We start from the raw sequence: 22229 nt of genomic DNA, 5'->3' as shown, positions 1-22229 counted from the left end.
ACACTAACACTTACCTTAACATACTCCATTGCCATGCTCTGCTGCCACAATTTCTCCAAACCAGCTTCAGTGTCTTCACAGGACTTGAACTGCCAACCTCTGTGCTCCAAGGCAGAAGCTCTAACCACTAGACCGTGAGAGCTACTTGGAAAATGGCAAGGAGGACTGTGGTCTAGACCTGCCCTGCCCCGCCCCGCCCCAACCCCCCCCCCTTCCTCTGTACAGTTACTCTGTGTGCCAAAACAACCTAGACCTCGGTCGCTGCATTTGGTTGACAAGCAGCTCCCACGGCCTGGTGGTTAGAGCAGCAGCCTTGGAGTGCAGAGGTCGAGAGTTCGAACCCTGTGAAGATCGTGACGATGGAAGCTGTTAAAAGAGATGGATCGTGGATGATGTCGGTGGATAAATGGACTGAGGTGAGGTGGATGTCAAGGAGAGCAGATTGCGGAATAATGGATCGTTGACCTGGAGGATGTCGATAGGTGGACTGAGGTGAGGAGGATGTCAAGGAGAACAGATGTTGAGGTAAGTGGTCAGAGGGTGAAGTGGTGGGAGGTGGTCGACTACATCGAATGGAGGCTTCTAGGTTGTCGATCTGCCAAAAGTGGTGTTGTGTCTGTTGCAACATGTGGGATGTTGAAAATAAAAAAATGGGAGTGTTTATTTGCCTTTTTTTTTTTTTTATATTCAAGAAAAATGATCTCCCCCTCTAGTGCCTCCAGCCCATCACACACTTCCACATCACCAACCTTCTTCCTATCACACCTTCCTTCCCACCCACACCACTCACTTCCTTACCACCCACACCACCACCACAGCTATCCACACCTCCAACACCTTCTGGATGCCCAACCATCAACCACACACACACACACACACACACACACACACACACACACACACACACACACACTCCATTGCCATGCTCTGCTGCCACAATTTCTCCAAACCAGCTTCAGTGTCTTCACAGGACTTGAACTGCCAACCTCTGTGCTCCAAGGCAGAAGCTCTAACCACTAGACCATGAGAGCTACTTGGAAAATGGCAAGGATGACTGTGGTCTAGACCTGCCCCGCCCCGCCCCAACCCCCCCCCCCCCCCCCCCCCCCCCCCTTCCTCTGTACAGTTACTCTGTGTGCCAAAACAACCTAGACCTCGGTCGCTGCATTTGGTTGACAAGCAGCTCCCACGGCCTGGTGGTTAGAGCAGCAGCCTTGGAGTGCAGAGGTCGAGAGTTCGAATCCTGTGAAGATCGTGACGATGGAAGCTGTTAAAAGAGATGGATCGTGGATGATGTCGGTGGATAAATGGACTGAGGTGAGGTGGATGTCAAGGAGAGCAGATTGCGGAATAATGGATCGTCGACCTGGAGGATGTCGATAGGTGGACTGAGGTGAGGAGGATGTCAAGGAGAACAGATGTTGAGGTAAGTGGTCAGAGGGTGAAGTGGTGGGAGGTGGTCGACTACATCGAATGGAGGCTTCTAGGTTGTCGATCTGCCAAAAGTGGTGTTGTGTCTGTTGCAACATGTGGGATGTTGAAAATAAAAAAATGGGAGTGTTTATTTGCCTTTTTTTTTTTTTTATATTCAAGAAAAATGATCTCCCCCTCTAGTGCCTCCAGCCCATCACACACTTCCACATCACCAACCTTCTTCCTATCACACCTTCCTTCCCAACCACACCACTCACTTCCTTACCACCCACACCACCACCACAGCTATCCACACCTCCAACACCTTCTGGATGCCCAACCATCAACCACACACACACACACACACACACACCTTAACATACTCCATTGCCATGCTCTGCTGCCACAATTTCTCCAAACCAGCTTCAGTGTCTTCACAGGACTTGAACTGCCAACCTCTGTGCTCCAAGGCAGAATCTCTAACCACTAGACCGTGAGAGCTACTTGGAAAATGGCAAGGAGGACTGTGTTCTTGAACTGTCTTGACAAAAAAAGAGAAAACGAGCAGAGGGGGGCTCGAACCTAAGACCGAGCTACCTCTTAGGCTTGCAATATCTAAATTCGAGCCCCCCTCTCTTTATGGCACGCAGGACATGCAGATCATAAGTACTGGAACGATTGAGAGCTTTAAATGTAGGTAATGTACAAATCTGTATAACTTTTTGGCACCAGTTGATTTCCAAAAATACATTTTTTCCCACCGGTTCATATACATTTAACTGGGACAGTACAGGCTAGCCGAGAGCTAGGTAGGACTTAGGTTCGAGTCCCCCACTCTGTGCGCTTAATTTAGCCTTCCATGTCTTGTGGGGGTATAGCTCAGTGGTAGAGCATTTGACTGCAGATCAAGAGGTCCTTGGTTCAAATCCGAGTGCCCCCTAATCCCCCTTTTTTTTGCTTTCGAACTGAACCATATCCCACATATGTAGTTTATTGCTGAAAATTAGCAATGTCGAGGTACATGCGTGCCACATATTGCAGGGGTATAGCTCAGTGGTAGAGCCGGTTCAAGAGGTCCTTGGTTCAAATCCAAGTGCCCGCTAATGCACAATTTTTTCTTTACAGCTCAACCATATCTCATGTTTGTAGTTTATTGCAAAACATTTGCAATGTTGAGGTACAGACATTGTAAATTTTTTTGGGCCAAAAAAAAAAAAAAGGACCATAGAACTTCCTCTTGTAGCATACAGCAGCTGATAAGTATTGGAAGAGTTAAGAGCTTTAAATACAAGTCATTTCCAAATCTGTATAACTTTTTGGCACCGGTTAATAAAAAAAAAAAATTGCCACACGAGTATCCCTTTAAGATCCACGAATGTAACTTTAATCTTTTTGTGGTCTGACAAAACTTACATCTAAAAAAATAAGGTACGAGAACATGCCACCAACTACTCCAAACCCCTTAGAACACCGACATCCACATGTTTTTATATATGGACAATAAAAGCAAGGCCATTTCCTCCATCTGCTACCAAGGGGGTTCAAACCCATGAAGTTGAATTCAACCAATACAGCAGGGGATTTGAACAAACAACCTTCATGCTGCTAGGCTGCAAGGCTAACCACTGAGCTGTGAGGGATCTTGACACAGCGAGCAGAGTGCTAGATCCGTCTTAGGTTCGAGTAACCGCCCCGTACCAAAACCCTCCCCCCCCCTTCCTCTGTACATTTAATCTGTGTGCCAAAACAACCTAGACCTTGGTCGCCGCATTTGGTTGACAAGCAGCTCCCACGGCCTGGTGGTTAGAGCAGCAGCCTTGGAGTGCAGAGGTCGACAGTTCGAATCCTGTGAAGATCGTGACGATGGAAGCTGTTAAAAGAGATGGATCGTGGACGATGTCGGTGGATAAATGGACTGAGGTGAGGTGGATGTCAAGGAGAGCAGATTGCGGGATAATGGATCGTGGACCTGGAGGATGTCGATGGGTGGACTGAGGTGAGGAGGATGTCAAGGAAAACAGATGTTGAGGTAAGTGGTGGGAGGTGGTTGACTACATCGAATGGAGGCTTCTAGATTGTCGATCTGCCAAAAGTGGTGTTGTGTCTGTTGCAACATGTGGGATGTTGAAAATAAAAAAAATGGGAGTGTTTATTTACCTTTTTCTTTTATATTCAAGAAAAATGATCTCCCCCTCTTGTGCCTCCAGCCCATCACACACTTCCACATCACCAACCTTCTTCCTATCACAACTTCCTTCCCACCCACACCACTCACTTCCTTACCACCCACACCACCACCACAGCTATCCACACCTCCTGGATGCCCAACCATCAACCACACACACACACACACACACACACACACTAACACTTACCTTAACATACTCCATTGCCATGCTCTGCTGCCACAAATTCTCCAAACCAGCTTCAGTGTCTTCACAGGACTTGAACTGCCAACCTCTGTGCTCCAAGGCAGAAGCTCTAACCACTAGACCGTGAGAGCTACTTGGAAAATGGCAAGGATGACTGTGGTCTAGACCTGCCCCGCCCCGCCCCAACCCCCCCCCCCCTTCCTCTGTACAGTTACTCTGTGTGCCAAAACAACCTAGACCTCGGTCGCTGCGTTTGGTTGACAAGCAGCTCCCACGGCCTGGTGGTTAGAGCAGCAGCCTTGGAGTGCAGAGGTCGAGAGTTCGAATCCTGTGAAGATCGTGACGATGGAAGCTGTTAAAAGAGATGGATCGTGGATGATGTTGGTGGATAAATGGACTGAGGTGAGGTGGATGTCAAGGAGAGCAGATTGTGGAATAATGGATCGTGGACCTGGAGGATGTCGATAGGTGGACTGAGGTGAGGAGGATGTCAAGGAGAACAGATGTTGAGGTAAGTGGTCAGAGGGTGAAGTGGTGGGAGGTGGTCGACTACATCGAATGGAGGCTTCTAGGTTGTCGATCTGCCAAAAGTGGTGTTGTGTCTGTTGCAACATGTGGGATGTTGAAAATAAAAAAATGGGAGTGTTTATTTGCCTTTTTTTTTTTTATATTCAAGAAAAATGATCTCCCCCTCTAGTGCCTCCAGCCCATCACACACTTCCACATCACCAACCTTCTTCCTATCACACCTTCCTTCCCACCCACACCACTCACTTCCTTACCACCCACACCACCACCACAGCTATCCACACCTCCAACACCTTCTGGATGCCCAACCATCAACCACACACACACACACACACACTAACACTTACCTTAACATACTCCATTGCCATGCTCTGCTGCCACAATTTCTTCAAACCAGCTTCAGTGTCTTCACAGGACTTGAACTGCCAACCTCTGTGCTCCAAGGCAGAAGCTCTAACCACTAGACCGTGAGAGCTACTTGGAAAATGGCAAGGAGGACTGTGGTCTTGAACTGTCTTGACAAAAAAAGAGAAAACGAGCAGAGGGGGGCTCGAACCTAAGACCGAGCTACCTCTTAGGCTTGCAATATCTAAATTCGAGCCCCCCTCTCTTTATGGCACGCAGGACATGCAGATCATAAGTACTGGAACGATTGAGAGCTTTAAATGTAGGTAATGTACAAATCTGTATAACTTTTTGGCACCAGTTGATTTCCAAAAATACATTTTTTCCCACCGGTTCATATACATTTAACTGGGACAGTACAGGCTAGCCGAGAGCTAGGTAGGACTTAGGTTCGAGTCCCCCACTCTGTGCGCTTAATTTAGCCTTCCATGTCTTGTGGGGGTATAGCTCAGTGGTAGAGCATTTGACTGCAGATCAAGAGGTCCTTGGTTCAAATCCGAGTGCCCCCTAATCCCCCTTTTTTTTGCTTTCGAACTGAACCATATCCCACATATGTAGTTTATTGCTGAAAATTAGCAATGTCGAGGTACATGCGTGCCACATATTGCAGGGGTATAGCTCAGTGGTAGAGCCGGTTCAAGAGGTCCTTGGTTCAAATCCAAGTGCCCGCTAATGCACAATTTTTTCTTTACAGCTCAACCATATCTCATGTTTGTAGTTTATTGCAAAACATTTGCAATGTTGAGGTACAGACATTGTAAATTTTTTTGGGCCAAAAAAAAAAAAAAGGACCATAGAACTTCCTCTTGTAGCATACAGCAGCTGATAAGTATTGGAAGAGTTAAGAGCTTTAAATACAAGTCATTTCCAAATCTGTATAACTTTTTGGCACCGGTTAATAAAAAAAAAAAATTGCCACACGAGTATCCCTTTAAGATCCACGAATGTAACTTTAATCTTTTTGTGGTCTGACAAAACTTACATCTAAAAAAATAAGGTACGAGAACATGCCACCAACTACTCCAAACCCCTTAGAACACCGACATCCACATGTTTTTATATATGGACAATAAAAGCAAGGCCATTTCCTCCATCTGCTACCAAGGGGGTTCAAACCCATGAAGTTGAATTCAACCAATACAGCAGGGGATTTGAACAAACAACCTTCATGCTGCTAGGCTGCAAGGCTAACCACTGAGCTGTGAGGGATCTTGACACAGCGAGCAGAGTGCTAGATCCGTCTTAGGTTCGAGTAACCGCCCCGTACCAAAACCCTCCCCCCCCCTTCCTCTGTACATTTAATCTGTGTGCCAAAACAACCTAGACCTTGGTCGCCGCATTTGGTTGACAAGCAGCTCCCACGGCCTGGTGGTTAGAGCAGCAGCCTTGGAGTGCAGAGGTCGAGAGTTCGAATCCTGTGAAGATCGTGACGATGGAAGCTGTTAAAAGAGATGGATCGTGGACGATGTCGGTGGATAAATGGACTGAGGTGAGGTGGATGTCAAGGAGAGCAGATTGCGGAATAATGGATCGTGGACCTGGAGGATGTCGATGGGTGGACTGAGGTGAGGAGGATGTCAAGGAAAACAGATGTTGAGGTAAGTGGTCAGAGGGTGAAGTGGTGGGAGGTGGTCGACTACATCGAATGGAGGCTTCTAGATTGTCGATCTGCCAAAAGTGGTGTTGTGTCTGTTGCAACATGTGGGATGTTGAAAATAAAAAAATGGGAGTGTTTATTTGCCTTTTTTTTTTTTATATTCAAGAAAAATGATCTCCCCCTCTAGTGCCTCCAGCCCATCACACACTTCCACATCACCAACCTTCTTCCTATCACAACTTCCTTCCCACCCACACCACTCACTTCCTTACCACCCACACCACCACCACAGCTATCCACACCTCCTGGATGCCCAACCATCAACCACACACACACACACACACTAACACTTACCTTAACATACTCCATTGCCATGCTCTGCTGCCACAATTTCTTCAAACCAGCTTCAGTGTCTTCACAGGACTTGAACTGCCAACCTCTGTGCTCCAAGGCAGAAGCTCTAACCACTAGACCGTGAGAGCTACTTGGAAAATGGCAAGGAGGACTGTGGTCTTGAACTGTCTTGACAAAAAAAGAGAAAACGAGCAGAGGGGGGCTCGAACCTAAGACCGAGCTACCTCTTAGGCTTGCAATATCTAAATTCGAGCCCCCCTCTCTTTATGGCACGCAGGACATGCAGATCATAAGTACTGGAACGATTGAGAGCTTTAAATGTAGGTAATGTACAAATCTGTATAACTTTTTGGCACCAGTTGATTTCCAAAAATACATTTTTTCCCACCGGTTCATATACATTTAACTGGGACAGTACAGGCTAGCCGAGAGCTAGGTAGGACTTAGGTTCGAGTCCCCCACTCTGTGCGCTTAATTTAGCCTTCCATGTCTTGTGGGGGTATAGCTCAGTGGTAGAGCATTTGACTGCAGATCAAGAGGTCCTTGGTTCAAATCCGAGTGCCCCCTAATCCCCCTTTTTTTTGCTTTCGAACTGAACCATATCCCACATATGTAGTTTATTGCTGAAAATTAGCAATGTCGAGGTACATGCGTGCCACATATTGCAGGGGTATAGCTCAGTGGTAGAGCCGGTTCAAGAGGTCCTTGGTTCAAATCCAAGTGCCCGCTAATGCACAATTTTTTCTTTACAGCTCAACCATATCTCATGTTTGTAGTTTATTGCAAAACATTTGCAATGTTGAGGTACAGACATTGTAAATTTTTTTGGGCCAAAAAAAAAAAAAAGGACCATAGAACTTCCTCTTGTAGCATACAGCAGCTGATAAGTATTGGAAGAGTTAAGAGCTTTAAATACAAGTCATTTCCAAATCTGTATAACTTTTTGGCACCGGTTAATAAAAAAAAAAAATTGCCACACGAGTATCCCTTTAAGATCCACGAATGTAACTTTAATCTTTTTGTGGTCTGACAAAACTTACATCTAAAAAAATAAGGTACGAGAACATGCCACCAACTACTCCAAACCCCTTAGAACACCGACATCCACATGTTTTTATATATGGACAATAAAAGCAAGGCCATTTCCTCCATCTGCTACCAAGGGGGTTCAAACCCATGAAGTTGAATTCAACCAATACAGCAGGGGATTTGAACAAACAACCTTCATGCTGCTAGGCTGCAAGGCTAACCACTGAGCTGTGAGGGATCTTGACACAGCGAGCAGAGTGCTAGATCCGTCTTAGGTTCGAGTAACCGCCCCGTACCAAAACCCTCCCCCCCCCTTCCTCTGTACATTTAATCTGTGTGCCAAAACAACCTAGACCTTGGTCGCCGCATTTGGTTGACAAGCAGCTCCCACGGCCTGGTGGTTAGAGCAGCAGCCTTGGAGTGCAGAGGTCGAGAGTTCGAATCCTGTGAAGATCGTGACGATGGAAGCTGTTAAAAGAGATGGATCGTGGACGATGTCGGTGGATAAATGGACTGAGGTGAGGTGGATGTCAAGGAGAGCAGATTGCGGAATAATGGATCGTGGACCTGGAGGATGTCGATGGGTGGACTGAGGTGAGGAGGATGTCAAGGAAAACAGATGTTGAGGTAAGTGGTCAGAGGGTGAAGTGGTGGGAGGTGGTTGACTACATTGAATGGAGGCTTCTAGATTGTCGATCTGCCAAAAGTGGTGTTGTGTCTGTTGCAACATGTGGGATGTTGAAAATAAAAAAAATGGGAGTGTTTATTTACCTTTTTCTTTTATATTCAAGAAAAATGATCTCCCCCTCTTGTGCCTCCAGCCCATCACACACTTCCACATCACCAACCTTCTTCCTATCACAACTTCCTTCCCACCCACACCACTCACTTCCTTAACTCACTTCCTTACCACCCACACCACCACCACAGCTATCCACACCTCCTGGATGCCCAACCATCAACCACACACACACACACACACTAACACTTACCTTAACATACTCCATTGCCATGCTCTGCTGCCACAATTTCTCCAAACCAGCTTCAGTGTCTTCACAGGACTTGAACTGCCAACCTCTGTGCTCCAAGGCAGAAGCTCTAACCACTAGACCGTGGGAAAATGGCAAGGATGACTGTGGTCTAGACCTGCCCCGCCCCGCCCCAACCCCCCCCCCCCCCCCTTCCTCTGTACAGTTACTCTGTGTGCCAAAACAACCTAGACCTCGGTCGCTGCATTTGGTTGACAAGCAGCTCCCACGGCCTGGTGGTTAGAGCAGCAGCCTTGGAGTGCAGAGTTCGAGAGTTCGAACCCTGTGAAGATCGTGACGATGGAAGCTGTTAAAAGAGATGGATCGTGGATGATGTTGGTGGATAAATGGACTGAGGTGAGGTGGATGTCAAGGAGAGCAGATTGCGGAATAATGGATCGTCGACCTGGAGGATGTCGATAGGTGGACTGAGGTGAGGAGGATGTCAAGGAGAACAGATGTTGAGGTAAGTGGTCAGAGGGTGAAGTGGTGGGAGGCGGTCGACTACATCGAATGGAGGCTTCTAGGTTGTCGATCTGCCAAAAGTGGTGTTGTGTCTGTTGCAACATGTGGGATGTTGAAAATAAAAAAATGGGAGTGTTTATTTGCCTTTTTTTTTTTTTATATTCAAGAAAAATGATCTCCCCCTCTAGTGCCTCCAGCCCATCACACACTTCCACATCACCAACCTTCTTCCTATCACAACTTCCTTCCCCACCACACCACTCACTTCCTTACCACCCACACCACCACCACAGCTATCCACACCTCCAACACCTTCTGGATGCCCAACCATCAACCACACACACACACACTAACACTTACCTTAACATACTCCATTGCCATGCTCTGCTGCCACAATTTCTCCAAACCAGCTTCAGTGTCTTCACAGGACTTGAACTGCCAACCTCTGTGCTCCAAGGCAGAAGCTCTAACCACTAGACCGTGAGAGCTACTTGGAAAATGGCAAGGAGGACTGTGGTCTAGACCTGCCCTGCCCCGCCCCGCCCCAACCCCCCCCCCTTCCTCTGTACAGTTACTCTGTGTGCCAAAACAACCTAGACCTCGGTCGCTGCATTTGGTTGACAAGCAGCTCCCACGGCCTGGTGGTTAGAGCAGCAGCCTTGGAGTGCAGAGGTCGAGAGTTCGAACCCTGTGAAGATCGTGACGATGGAAGCTGTTAAAAGAGATGGATCGTGGATGATGTCGGTGGATAAATGGACTGAGGTGAGGTGGATGTCAAGGAGAGCAGATTGCGGAATAATGGATCGTTGACCTGGAGGATGTCGATAGGTGGACTGAGGTGAGGAGGATGTCAAGGAGAACAGATGTTGAGGTAAGTGGTCAGAGGGTGAAGTGGTGGGAGGTGGTCGACTACATCGAATGGAGGCTTCTAGGTTGTCGATCTGCCAAAAGTGGTGTTGTGTCTGTTGCAACATGTGGGATGTTGAAAATAAAAAAATGGGAGTGTTTATTTGCCTTTTTTTTTTTTTTATATTCAAGAAAAATGATCTCCCCCTCTAGTGCCTCCAGCCCATCACACACTTCCACATCACCAACCTTCTTCCTATCACACCTTCCTTCCCACCCACACCACTCACTTCCTTACCACCCACACCACCACCACAGCTATCCACACCTCCAACACCTTCTGGATGCCCAACCATCAACCACACACACACACACACACACACACACACACACACACACACACACACACACACACTCCATTGCCATGCTCTGCTGCCACAATTTCTCCAAACCAGCTTCAGTGTCTTCACAGGACTTGAACTGCCAACCTCTGTGCTCCAAGGCAGAAGCTCTAACCACTAGACCATGAGAGCTACTTGGAAAATGGCAAGGATGACTGTGGTCTAGACCTGCCCCGCCCCGCCCCAACCCCCCCCCCCCCCCCCCCCCCCCCCTTCCTCTGTACAGTTACTCTGTGTGCCAAAACAACCTAGACCTCGGTCGCTGCATTTGGTTGACAAGCAGCTCCCACGGCCTGGTGGTTAGAGCAGCAGCCTTGGAGTGCAGAGGTCGAGAGTTCGAATCCTGTGAAGATCGTGACGATGGAAGCTGTTAAAAGAGATGGATCGTGGATGATGTCGGTGGATAAATGGACTGAGGTGAGGTGGATGTCAAGGAGAGCAGATTGCGGAATAATGGATCGTCGACCTGGAGGATGTCGATAGGTGGACTGAGGTGAGGAGGATGTCAAGGAGAACAGATGTTGAGGTAAGTGGTCAGAGGGTGAAGTGGTGGGAGGTGGTCGACTACATCGAATGGAGGCTTCTAGGTTGTCGATCTGCCAAAAGTGGTGTTGTGTCTGTTGCAACATGTGGGATGTTGAAAATAAAAAAATGGGAGTGTTTATTTGCCTTTTTTTTTTTTTTATATTCAAGAAAAATGATCTCCCCCTCTAGTGCCTCCAGCCCATCACACACTTCCACATCACCAACCTTCTTCCTATCACACCTTCCTTCCCAACCACACCACTCACTTCCTTACCACCCACACCACCACCACAGCTATCCACACCTCCAACACCTTCTGGATGCCCAACCATCAACCACACACACACACACACACACACACACACACACACACACACACACACACACCTTAACATACTCCATTGCCATGCTCTGCTGCCACAATTTCTCCAAACCAGCTTCAGTGTCTTCACAGGACTTGAACTGCCAACCTCTGTGCTCCAAGGCAGAATCTCTAACCACTAGACCGTGAGAGCTACTTGGAAAATGGCAAGGAGGACTGTGTTCTTGAACTGTCTTGACAAAAAAAGAGAAAACGAGCAGAGGGGGGCTCGAACCTAAGACCGAGCTACCTCTTAGGCTTGCAATATCTAAATTCGAGCCCCCCTCTCTTTATGGCACGCAGGACATGCAGATCATAAGTACTGGAACGATTGAGAGCTTTAAATGTAGGTAATGTACAAATCTGTATAACTTTTTGGCACCAGTTGATTTCCAAAAATACATTTTTTCCCACCGGTTCATATACATTTAACTGGGACAGTACAGGCTAGCCGAGAGCTAGGTAGGACTTAGGTTCGAGTCCCCCACTCTGTGCGCTTAATTTAGCCTTCCATGTCTTGTGGGGGTATAGCTCAGTGGTAGAGCATTTGACTGCAGATCAAGAGGTCCTTGGTTCAAATCCGAGTGCCCCCTAATCCCCCTTTTTTTTGCTTTCGAACTGAACCATATCCCACATATGTAGTTTATTGCTGAAAATTAGCAATGTCGAGGTACATGCGTGCCACATATTGCAGGGGTATAGCTCAGTGGTAGAGCCGGTTCAAGAGGTCCTTGGTTCAAATCCAAGTGCCCGCTAATGCACAATTTTTTCTTTACAGCTCAACCATATCTCATGTTTGTAGTTTATTGCAAAACATTTGCAATGTTGAGGTACAGACATTGTAAATTTTTTTGGGCCAAAAAAAAAAAAAAGGACCATAGAACTTCCTCTTGTAGCATACAGCAGCTGATAAGTATTGGAAGAGTTAAGAGCTTTAAATACAAGTCATTTCCAAATCTGTATAACTTTTTGGCACCGGTTAATAAAAAAAAAAAATTGCCACACGAGTATCCCTTTAAGATCCACGAATGTAACTTTAATCTTTTTGTGGTCTGACAAAACTTACATCTAAAAAAATAAGGTACGAGAACATGCCACCAACTACTCCAAACCCCTTAGAACACCGACATCCACATGTTTTTATATATGGACAATAAAAGCAAGGCCATTTCCTCCATCTGCTACCAAGGGGGTTCAAACCCATGAAGTTGAATTCAACCAATACAGCAGGGGATTTGAACAAACAACCTTCATGCTGCTAGGCTGCAAGGCTAACCACTGAGCTGTGAGGGATCTTGACACAGCGAGCAGAGTGCTAGATCCGTCTTAGGTTCGAGTAACCGCCCCGTACCAAAACCCTCCCCCCCCCTTCCTCTGTACATTTAATCTGTGTGCCAAAACAACCTAGACCTTGGTCGCCGCATTTGGTTGACAAGCAGCTCCCACGGCCTGGTGGTTAGAGCAGCAGCCTTGGAGTGCAGAGGTCGAGAGTTCGAATCCTGTGAAGATCGTGACGATGGAAGCTGTTAAAAGAGATGGATCGTGGACGATGTCGGTGGATAAATGGACTGAGGTGAGGTGGATGTCAAGGAGAGCAGATTGCGGGATAATGGATCGTGGACCTGGAGGATGTCGATGGGTGGACTGAGGTGAGGAGGATGTCAAGGAAAACAGATGTTGAGGTAAGTGGTGGGAGGTGGTTGACTACATCGAATGGAGGCTTCTAGATTGTCGATCTGCCAAAAGTGGTGTTGTGTCTGTTGCAACATGTGGGATGTTGAAAATAAAAAAAATGGGAGTGTTTATTTACCTTTTTCTTTTATATTCAAGAAAAATGATCTCCCCCTCTTGTGCCTCCAGCCCATCACACACTTCCACATCACCAACCTTCTTCCTATCACAACTTCCTTCCCACCCACACCACTCACTTCCTTACCACCCACACCACCACCACAGCTATCCACACCTCCTGGATGCCCAACCATCAACCACACACACACACACACACACACACACACTAACACTTACCTTAACATACTCCATTGCCATGCTCTGCTGCCACAAATTCTCCAAACCAGCTTCAGTGTCTTCACAGGACTTGAACTGCCAACCTCTGTGCTCCAAGGCAGAAGCTCTAACCACTAGACCGTGAGAGCTACTTGGAAAATGGCAAGGATGACTGTGGTCTAGACCTGCCCCGCCCCGCCCCAACCCCCCCCCCCCTTCCTCTGTACAGTTACTCTGTGTGCCAAAACAACCTAGACCTCGGTCGCTGCGTTTGGTTGACAAGCAGCTCCCACGGCCTGGTGGTTAGAGCAGCAGCCTTGGAGTGCAGAGGTCGAGAGTTCGAATCCTGTGAAGATCGTGACGATGGAAGCTGTTAAAAGAGATGGATCGTGGATGATGTTGGTGGATAAATGGACTGAGGTGAGGTGGATGTCAAGGAGAGCAGATTGTGGAATAATGGATCGTGGACCTGGAGGATGTCGATAGGTGGACTGAGGTGAGGAGGATGTCAAGGAGAACAGATGTTGAGGTAAGTGGTCAGAGGGTGAAGTGGTGGGAGGTGGTCGACTACATCGAATGGAGGCTTCTAGGTTGTCGATCTGCCAAAAGTGGTGTTGTGTCTGTTGCAACATGTGGGATGTTGAAAATAAAAAAATGGGAGTGTTTATTTGCCTTTTTTTTTTTTATATTCAAGAAAAATGATCTCCCCCTCTAGTGCCTCCAGCCCATCACACACTTCCACATCACCAACCTTCTTCCTATCACACCTTCCTTCCCACCCACACCACTCACTTCCTTACCACCCACACCACCACCACAGCTATCCACACCTCCAACACCTTCTGGATGCCCAACCATCAACCACACACACACACACACACACTAACACTTACCTTAACATACTCCATTGCCATGCTCTGCTGCCACAATTTCTTCAAACCAGCTTCAGTGTCTTCACAGGACTTGAACTGCCAACCTCTGTGCTCCAAGGCAGAAGCTCTAACCACTAGACCGTGAGAGCTACTTGGAAAATGGCAAGGAGGACTGTGGTCTTGAACTGTCTTGACAAAAAAAGAGAAAACGAGCAGAGGGGGGCTCGAACCTAAGACCGAGCTACCTCTTAGGCTTGCAATATCTAAATTCGAGCCCCCCTCTCTTTATGGCACGCAGGACATGCAGATCATAAGTACTGGAACGATTGAGAGCTTTAAATGTAGGTAATGTACAAATCTGTATAACTTTTTGGCACCAGTTGATTTCCAAAAATACATTTTTTCCCACCGGTTCATATACATTTAACTGGGACAGTACAGGCTAGCCGAGAGCTAGGTAGGACTTAGGTTCGAGTCCCCCACTCTGTGCGCTTAATTTAGCCTTCCATGTCTTGTGGGGGTATAGCTCAGTGGTAGAGCATTTGACTGCAGATCAAGAGGTCCTTGGTTCAAATCCGAGTGCCCCCTAATCCCCCTTTTTTTTGCTTTCGAACTGAACCATATCCCACATATGTAGTTTATTGCTGAAAATTAGCAATGTCGAGGTACATGCGTGCCACATATTGCAGGGGTATAGCTCAGTGGTAGAGCCGGTTCAAGAGGTCCTTGGTTCAAATCCAAGTGCCCGCTAATGCACAATTTTTTCTTTACAGCTCAACCATATCTCATGTTTGTAGTTTATTGCAAAACATTTGCAATGTTGAGGTACAGACATTGTAAATTTTTTTGGGCCAAAAAAAAAAAAAGGACCATAGAACTTCCTCTTGTAGCATACAGCAGCTGATAAGTATTGGAAGAGTTAAGAGCTTTAAATACAAGTCATTTCCAAATCTGTATAACTTTTTGGCACCGGTTAATAAAAAAAAAAAATTGCCACACGAGTATCCCTTTAAGATCCACGAATGTAACTTTAATCTTTTTGTGGTCTGACAAAACTTACAACTAAAAAAATAAGGTACGAGAACATGCCACCAACTACTCCAAACCCCTTAGAACACCGACATCCACATGTTTTTATATATGGACAATAAAAGCAAGGCCATTTCCTCCATCTGCTACCAAGGGGGTTCAAACCCATGAAGTTGGATTCAACCAATACAGCAGGGGATTTGAACAAACAACCTTCATGCTGCTAGGCTGCAAGGCTAACCACTGAGCTGTGAGGGATCTTGACACAGCGAGCAGAGTGCTAGATCCGTTGTAGGTTCGAGTAACCGCCCCGTACCAAAACCCTCCCCCCCCCCCCCTTCCTCTGTACATTTAATCTGTGTGCCAAAACAACCTAGACCTTGGTCGCCGCATATGGTTGACAAGCAGCTCCCACAGCCTGGTGGTTAGAGCAGCAGCCTTGGAGTGCAGAGGTCGAGAGTTCGAATCCTGTGAAGATCGTGACGATGGAAGCTGTTAAAAGAGATGGATCGTGGACGATGTCGGTGCATAAATGGACTGAGGTGAGGTGGATGTCAAGGAGAGCAGATTGCGGAATAATGGATCGTGGACCTGGAGGATGTCGATGGGTGGACTGAGGTGAGGAGGATGTCAAGGAAAACAGATGTTGAGGTAAGTGGTCAGAGGGTGAAGTGGTGGGAGGTGGTTGACTACATCGAATGGAGGCTTCTAGATTGTCGATCTGCCAAAAGTGGTGTTGTGTCTGTTGCAACATGTGGGATGTTGAAAATAAAAAAAATGGGAGTGTTTATTTACCTTTTTCTTTTATATTCAAGAAAAATGATCTCCCCCTCTTGTGCCTCCAGCCCATCACACACTTCCACATCACCAACCTTCTTCCTATCACAACTTCCTTCCCACCCACACCACTCACTTCCTTACCACCCACACCACCACCACAGCTATCCACACCTCCTGGATGCCCAACCATCAACCACACACACACACACACACACTAACACTTACCTTAACATACTCCATTGCCATGCTCTGCTGCCACAATTTCTCCAAACCAGCTTCAGTGTCTTCACAGGACTTGAACTGCCAACCTCTGTGCTCCAAGGCAGAAGCTCTAACCACTAGACCGTGAGAGCTACTTGGAAAATGGCAAGGAGGACTGTGGTCTAGACCTGCCCTGCCCCGCCCCGCCCCAACCCCCCCCCCTTCCTCTGTACAGTTACTCTGTGTGCCAAAACAACCTAGACCTCGGTCGCTGCATTTGGTTGACAAGCAGCTCCCACGGCCTGGTGGTTAGAGCAGCAGCCTTGGAGTGCAGAGGTCGAGAGTTCGAACCCTGTGAAGATCGTGACGATGGAAGCTGTTAAAAGAGATGGATCGTGGATGATGTCGGTGGATAAATGGACTGAGGTGAGGTGGATGTCAAGGAGAGCAGATTGCGGAATAATGGATCGTTGACCTGGAGGATGTCGATAGGTGGACTGAGGTGAGGAGGATGTCAAGGAGAACAGATGTTGAGGTAAGTGGTCAGAGGGTGAAGTGGTGGGAGGTGGTCGACTACATCGAATGGAGGCTTCTAGGTTGTCGATCTGCCAAAAGTGGTGTTGTGTCTGTTGCAACATGTGGGATGTTGAAAATAAAAAAATGGGAGTGTTTATTTGCCTTTTTTTTTTTTTTATATTCAAGAAAAATGATCTCCCCCTCTAGTGCCTCCAGCCCATCACACACTTCCACATCACCAACCTTCTTCCTATCACACCTTCCTTCCCACCCACACCACTCACTTCCTTACCACCCACACCACCACCACAGCTATCCACACCTCCAACACCTTCTGGATGCCCAACCATCAACCACACACACACACACACACACACACACACACACACACACACACACACTCCATTGCCATGCTCTGCTGCCACAATTTCTCCAAACCAGCTTCAGTGTCTTCACAGGACTTGAACTGCCAACCTCTGTGCTCCAAGGCAGAAGCTCTAACCACTAGACCATGAGAGCTACTTGGAAAATGGCAAGGATGACTGTGGTCTAGACCTGCCCCGCCCCGCCCCAACCCCCCCCCCCCCCCCTTCCTCTGTACAGTTACTCTGTGTGCCAAAACAACCTAGACCTCGGTCGCTGCATTTGGTTGACAAGCAGCTCCCACGGCCTGGTGGTTAGAGCAGCAGCCTTGGAGTGCAGAGGTCGAGAGTTCGAATCCTGTGAAGATCGTGACGATGGAAGCTGTTAAAAGAGATGGATCGTGGATGATGTCGGTGGATAAATGGACTGAGGTGAGGTGGATGTCAAGGAGAGCAGATTGCGGAATAATGGATCGTCGACCTGGAGGATGTCGATAGGTGGACTGAGGTGAGGAGGATGTCAAGGAGAACAGATGTTGAGGTAAGTGGTCAGAGGGTGAAGTGGTGGGAGGTGGTCGACTACATCGAATGGAGGCTTCTAGGTTGTCGATCTGCCAAAAGTGGTGTTGTGTCTGTTGCAACATGTGGGATGTTGAAAATAAAAAAATGGGAGTGTTTATTTGCCTTTTTTTTTTTTTTATATTCAAGAAAAATGATCTCCCCCTCTAGTGCCTCCAGCCCATCACACACTTCCACATCACCAACCTTCTTCCTATCACACCTTCCTTCCCAACCACACCACTCACTTCCTTACCACCCACACCACCACCACAGCTATCCACACCTCCAACACCTTCTGGATGCCCAACCATCAACCACACACACACACACACACACACACACACACACACACACACACACACACACACACCTTAACATACTCCATTGCCATGCTCTGCTGCCACAATTTCTCCAAACCAGCTTCAGTGTCTTCACAGGACTTGAACTGCCAACCTCTGTGCTCCAAGGCAGAATCTCTAACCACTAGACCGTGAGAGCTACTTGGAAAATGGCAAGGAGGACTGTGTTCTTGAACTGTCTTGACAAAAAAAGAGAAAACGAGCAGAGGGGGGCTCGAACCTAAGACCGAGCTACCTCTTAGGCTTGCAATATCTAAATTCGAGCCCCCCTCTCTTTATGGCACGCAGGACATGCAGATCATAAGTACTGGAACGATTGAGAGCTTTAAATGTAGGTAATGTACAAATCTGTATAACTTTTTGGCACCAGTTGATTTCCAAAAATACATTTTTTCCCACCGGTTCATATACATTTAACTGGGACAGTACAGGCTAGCCGAGAGCTAGGTAGGACTTAGGTTCGAGTCCCCCACTCTGTGCGCTTAATTTAGCCTTCCATGTCTTGTGGGGGTATAGCTCAGTGGTAGAGCATTTGACTGCAGATCAAGAGGTCCTTGGTTCAAATCCGAGTGCCCCCTAATCCCCCTTTTTTTTGCTTTCGAACTGAACCATATCCCACATATGTAGTTTATTGCTGAAAATTAGCAATGTCGAGGTACATGCGTGCCACATATTGCAGGGGTATAGCTCAGTGGTAGAGCCGGTTCAAGAGGTCCTTGGTTCAAATCCAAGTGCCTGCTAATGCACAATTTTTTCTTTACAGCTCAACCATATCTCATGTTTGTAGTTTATTGCAAAACATTTGCAATGTTGAGGTACAGACATTGTAAATTTTTTTGGGCCAAAAAAAAAAAAAAGGACCATAGAACTTCCTCTTGTAGCATACAGCAGCTGATAAGTATTGGAAGAGTTAAGAGCTTTAAATACAAGTCATTTCCAAATCTGTATAACTTTTTGGCACCGGTTAATAAAAAAAAAAAATTGCCACACGAGTATCCCTTTAAGATCCACGAATGTAACTTTAATCTTTTTGTGGTCTGACAAAACTTACATCTAAAAAAATAAGGTACGAGAACATGCCACCAACTACTCCAAACCCCTTAGAACACCGACATCCACATGTTTTTATATATGGACAATAAAAGCAAGGCCATTTCCTCCATCTGCTACCAAGGGGGTTCAAACCCATGAAGTTGAATTCAACCAATACAGCAGGGGATTTGAACAAACAACCTTCATGCTGCTAGGCTGCAAGGCTAACCACTGAGCTGTGAGGGATCTTGACACAGCGAGCAGAGTGCTAGATCCGTCTTAGGTTCGAGTAACCGCCCCGTACCAAAACCCTCCCCCCCCCTTCCTCTGTACATTTAATCTGTGTGCCAAAACAACCTAGACCTTGGTCGCCGCATTTGGTTGACAAGCAGCTCCCACGGCCTGGTGGTTAGAGCAGCAGCCTTGGAGTGCAGAGGTCGAGAGTTCGAATCCTGTGAAGATCGTGACGATGGAAGCTGTTAAAAGAGATGGATCGTGGACGATGTCGGTGGATAAATGGACTGAGGTGAGGTGGATGTCAAGGAGAGCAGATTGCGGAATAATGGATCGTGGACCTGGAGGATGTCGATGGGTGGACTGAGGTGAGGAGGATGTCAAGGAAAACAGATGTTGAGGTAAGTGGTCAGAGGGTGAAGTGGTGGGAGGTGGTTGACTACATCGAATGGAGGCTTCTAGATTGTCGATCTGCCAAAAGTGGTGTTGTGTCTGTTGCAACATGTGGGATGTTGAAAATAAAAAAATGGGAGTGTTTATTTGCCTTTTTTTTTTTTATATTCAAGAAAAATGATCTCCCCCTCTAGTGCCTCCAGCCCATCACACACTTCCACATCACCAACCTTCTTCCTATCACACCTTCCTTCCCACCCACACCACTCACTTCCTTACCACCCACACCACCACCACAGCTATCCACACCTCCAACACCTTCTGGATGCCCAACCATCAACCACACACACACACACACACTAACACTTACCTTAACATACTCCATTGCCATGCTCTGCTGCCACAATTTCTTCAAACCAGCTTCAGTGTCTTCACAGGACTTGAACTGCCAACCTCTGTGCTCCAAGGCAGAAGCTCTAACCACTAGACCGTGAGAGCTACTTGGAAAATGGCAAGGAGGACTGTGGTCTTGAACTGTCTTGACAAAAAAAGAGAAAACGAGCAGAGGGGGGCTCGAACCTAAGACCGAGCTACCTCTTAGGCTTGCAATATCTAAATTCGAGCCCCCCTCTCTTTATGGCACGCAGGACATGCAGATCATAAGTACTGGAACGATTGAGAGCTTTAAATGTAGGTAATGTACAAATCTGTATAACTTTTTGGCACCAGTTGATTTCCAAAAATACATTTTTTCCCACCGGTTCATATACATTTAACTGGGACAGTACAGGCTAGCCGAGAGCTAGGTAGGACTTAGGTTCGAGTCCCCCACTCTGTGCGCTTAATTTAGCCTTCCATGTCTTGTGGGGGTATAGCTCAGTGGTAGAGCATTTGACTGCAGATCAAGAGGTCCTTGGTTCAAATCCGAGTGCCCCCTAATCCCCCTTTTTTTTGCTTTCGAACTGAACCATATCCCACATATGTAGTTTATTGCTGAAAATTAGCAATGTCGAGGTACATGCGTGCCACATATTGCAGGGGTATAGCTCAGTGGTAGAGCCGGTTCAAGAGGTCCTTGGTTCAAATCCAAGTGCCCGCTAATGCACAATTTTTTCTTTACAGCTCAACCATATCTCATGTTTGTAGTTTATTGCAAAACATTTGCAATGTTGAGGTACAGACATTGTAAATTTTTTTGGGCCAAAAAAAAAAAAAAGGACCATAGAACTTCCTCTTGTAGCATACAGCAGCTGATAAGTATTGGAAGAGTTAAGAGCTTTAAATACAAGTCATTTCCAAATCTGTATAACTTTTTGGCACCGGTTAATAAAAAAAAAAAATTGCCACACGAGTATCCCTTTAAGATCCACGAATGTAACTTTAATCTTTTTGTGGTCTGACAAAACTTACATCTAAAAAAATAAGGTACGAGAACATGCCACCAACTACTCCAAACCCCTTAGAACACCGACATCCACATGTTTTTATATATGGACAATAAAAGCAAGGCCATTTCCTCCATCTGCTACCAAGGGGGTTCAAACCCATGAAGTTGAATTCAACCAATACAGCAGGGGATTTGAACAAACAACCTTCATGCTGCTAGGCTGCAAGGCTAACCACTGAGCTGTGAGGGATCTTGACACAGCGAGCAGAGTGCTAGATCCGTCGTAGGTTAGAGTAACCGCCCCGTACCAAAACCCTCCCCCCCCCTTCCTCTGTACATTTAATCTGTGTGCCAAAACAACCTAGACCTTGGTCGCCGCATTTGGTTGACAAGCAGCTCCCACGGCCTGGTGGTTAGAGCAGCAGCCTTGGAGTGCAGAGGTCGAGAGTTCGAATCCTGTGAAGATCGTGACGATGGAAGCTGTTAAAAGAGATGGATCGTGGACGATGTCGGTGGATAAATGGACTGAGGTGAGGTGGATGTCAAGGAGAGCAGATTGCGGGATAATGGATCGTGGACCTGGAGGATGTCGATGGGTGGACTGAGGTGAGGAGGATGTCAAGGAAAACAGATGTTGAGGTAAGTGGTGGGAGGTGGTTGACTACATCGAATGGAGGCTTCTAGATTGTCGATCTGCCAAAAGTGGTGTTGTGTCTGTTGCAACATGTGGGATGTTGAAAATAAAAAAAATGGGAGTGTTTATTTACCTTTTTCTTTTATATTCAAGAAAAATGATCTCCCCCTCTTGTGCCTCCAGCCCATCACACACTTCCACATCACCAACCTTCTTCCTATCACAACTTCCTTCCCACCCACACCACTCACTTCCTTACCACCCACACCACCACCACAGCTATCCACACCTCCTGGATGCCCAACCATCAACCACACACACACACACACACACACACACACACTAACACTTACCTTAACATACTCCATTGCCATGCTCTGCTGCCACAAATTCTCCAAACCAGCTTCAGTGTCTTCACAGGACTTGAACTGCCAACCTCTGTGCTCCAAGGCAGAAGCTCTAACCACTAGACCGTGAGAGCTACTTGGAAAATGGCAAGGATGACTGTGGTCTAGACCTGCCCCGCCCCGCCCCAACC

At 47.0% G+C, this 22229-nt stretch overlaps 7 non-coding genes across 7 annotated transcripts; all 7 read left to right on the top strand.

The window, feature by feature from the left end:
- Positions 1 to 2281: 2281 nt before the first annotated feature.
- TRNAC-GCA (transfer RNA cysteine (anticodon GCA)) lies at positions 2282 to 2353 on the top strand. Its single transcript has one exon. It is a non-coding gene; the product is annotated as a tRNA-Cys (tRNA).
- Positions 2354 to 5155: 2802 nt separating this feature from the next.
- TRNAC-GCA (transfer RNA cysteine (anticodon GCA)) lies at positions 5156 to 5227 on the top strand. The gene has a single exon. It is a non-coding gene; the product is annotated as a tRNA-Cys (tRNA).
- Positions 5228 to 7164: 1937 nt separating this feature from the next.
- On the top strand, positions 7165 to 7236 carry TRNAC-GCA (transfer RNA cysteine (anticodon GCA)). Its single transcript has one exon. It is a non-coding gene; the product is annotated as a tRNA-Cys (tRNA).
- A 4609-nt stretch (positions 7237 to 11845) lies between these two features.
- On the top strand, positions 11846 to 11917 carry TRNAC-GCA (transfer RNA cysteine (anticodon GCA)). Its single transcript has one exon. It is a non-coding gene; the product is annotated as a tRNA-Cys (tRNA).
- Positions 11918 to 14719: 2802 nt separating this feature from the next.
- Positions 14720 to 14791, top strand: TRNAC-GCA (transfer RNA cysteine (anticodon GCA)). Its single transcript has one exon. It is a non-coding gene; the product is annotated as a tRNA-Cys (tRNA).
- A 3726-nt stretch (positions 14792 to 18517) lies between these two features.
- TRNAC-GCA (transfer RNA cysteine (anticodon GCA)) lies at positions 18518 to 18589 on the top strand. The gene has a single exon. It is a non-coding gene; the product is annotated as a tRNA-Cys (tRNA).
- Positions 18590 to 20535: 1946 nt separating this feature from the next.
- On the top strand, positions 20536 to 20607 carry TRNAC-GCA (transfer RNA cysteine (anticodon GCA)). Its single transcript has one exon. It is a non-coding gene; the product is annotated as a tRNA-Cys (tRNA).
- The last annotated feature ends 1622 nt before the right edge of the window (positions 20608 to 22229 follow it).

Source organism: Hyla sarda, chromosome 3 (assembly GCF_029499605.1).
Source record: "Hyla sarda isolate aHylSar1 chromosome 3, aHylSar1.hap1, whole genome shotgun sequence".
NCBI classification, from domain to species: domain Eukaryota; kingdom Metazoa; phylum Chordata; class Amphibia; order Anura; family Hylidae; genus Hyla; species Hyla sarda.
The sequence above is the reverse complement of the archived record's forward strand: the minus strand, read 5'-3'. Positions and strand labels throughout refer to the sequence as shown.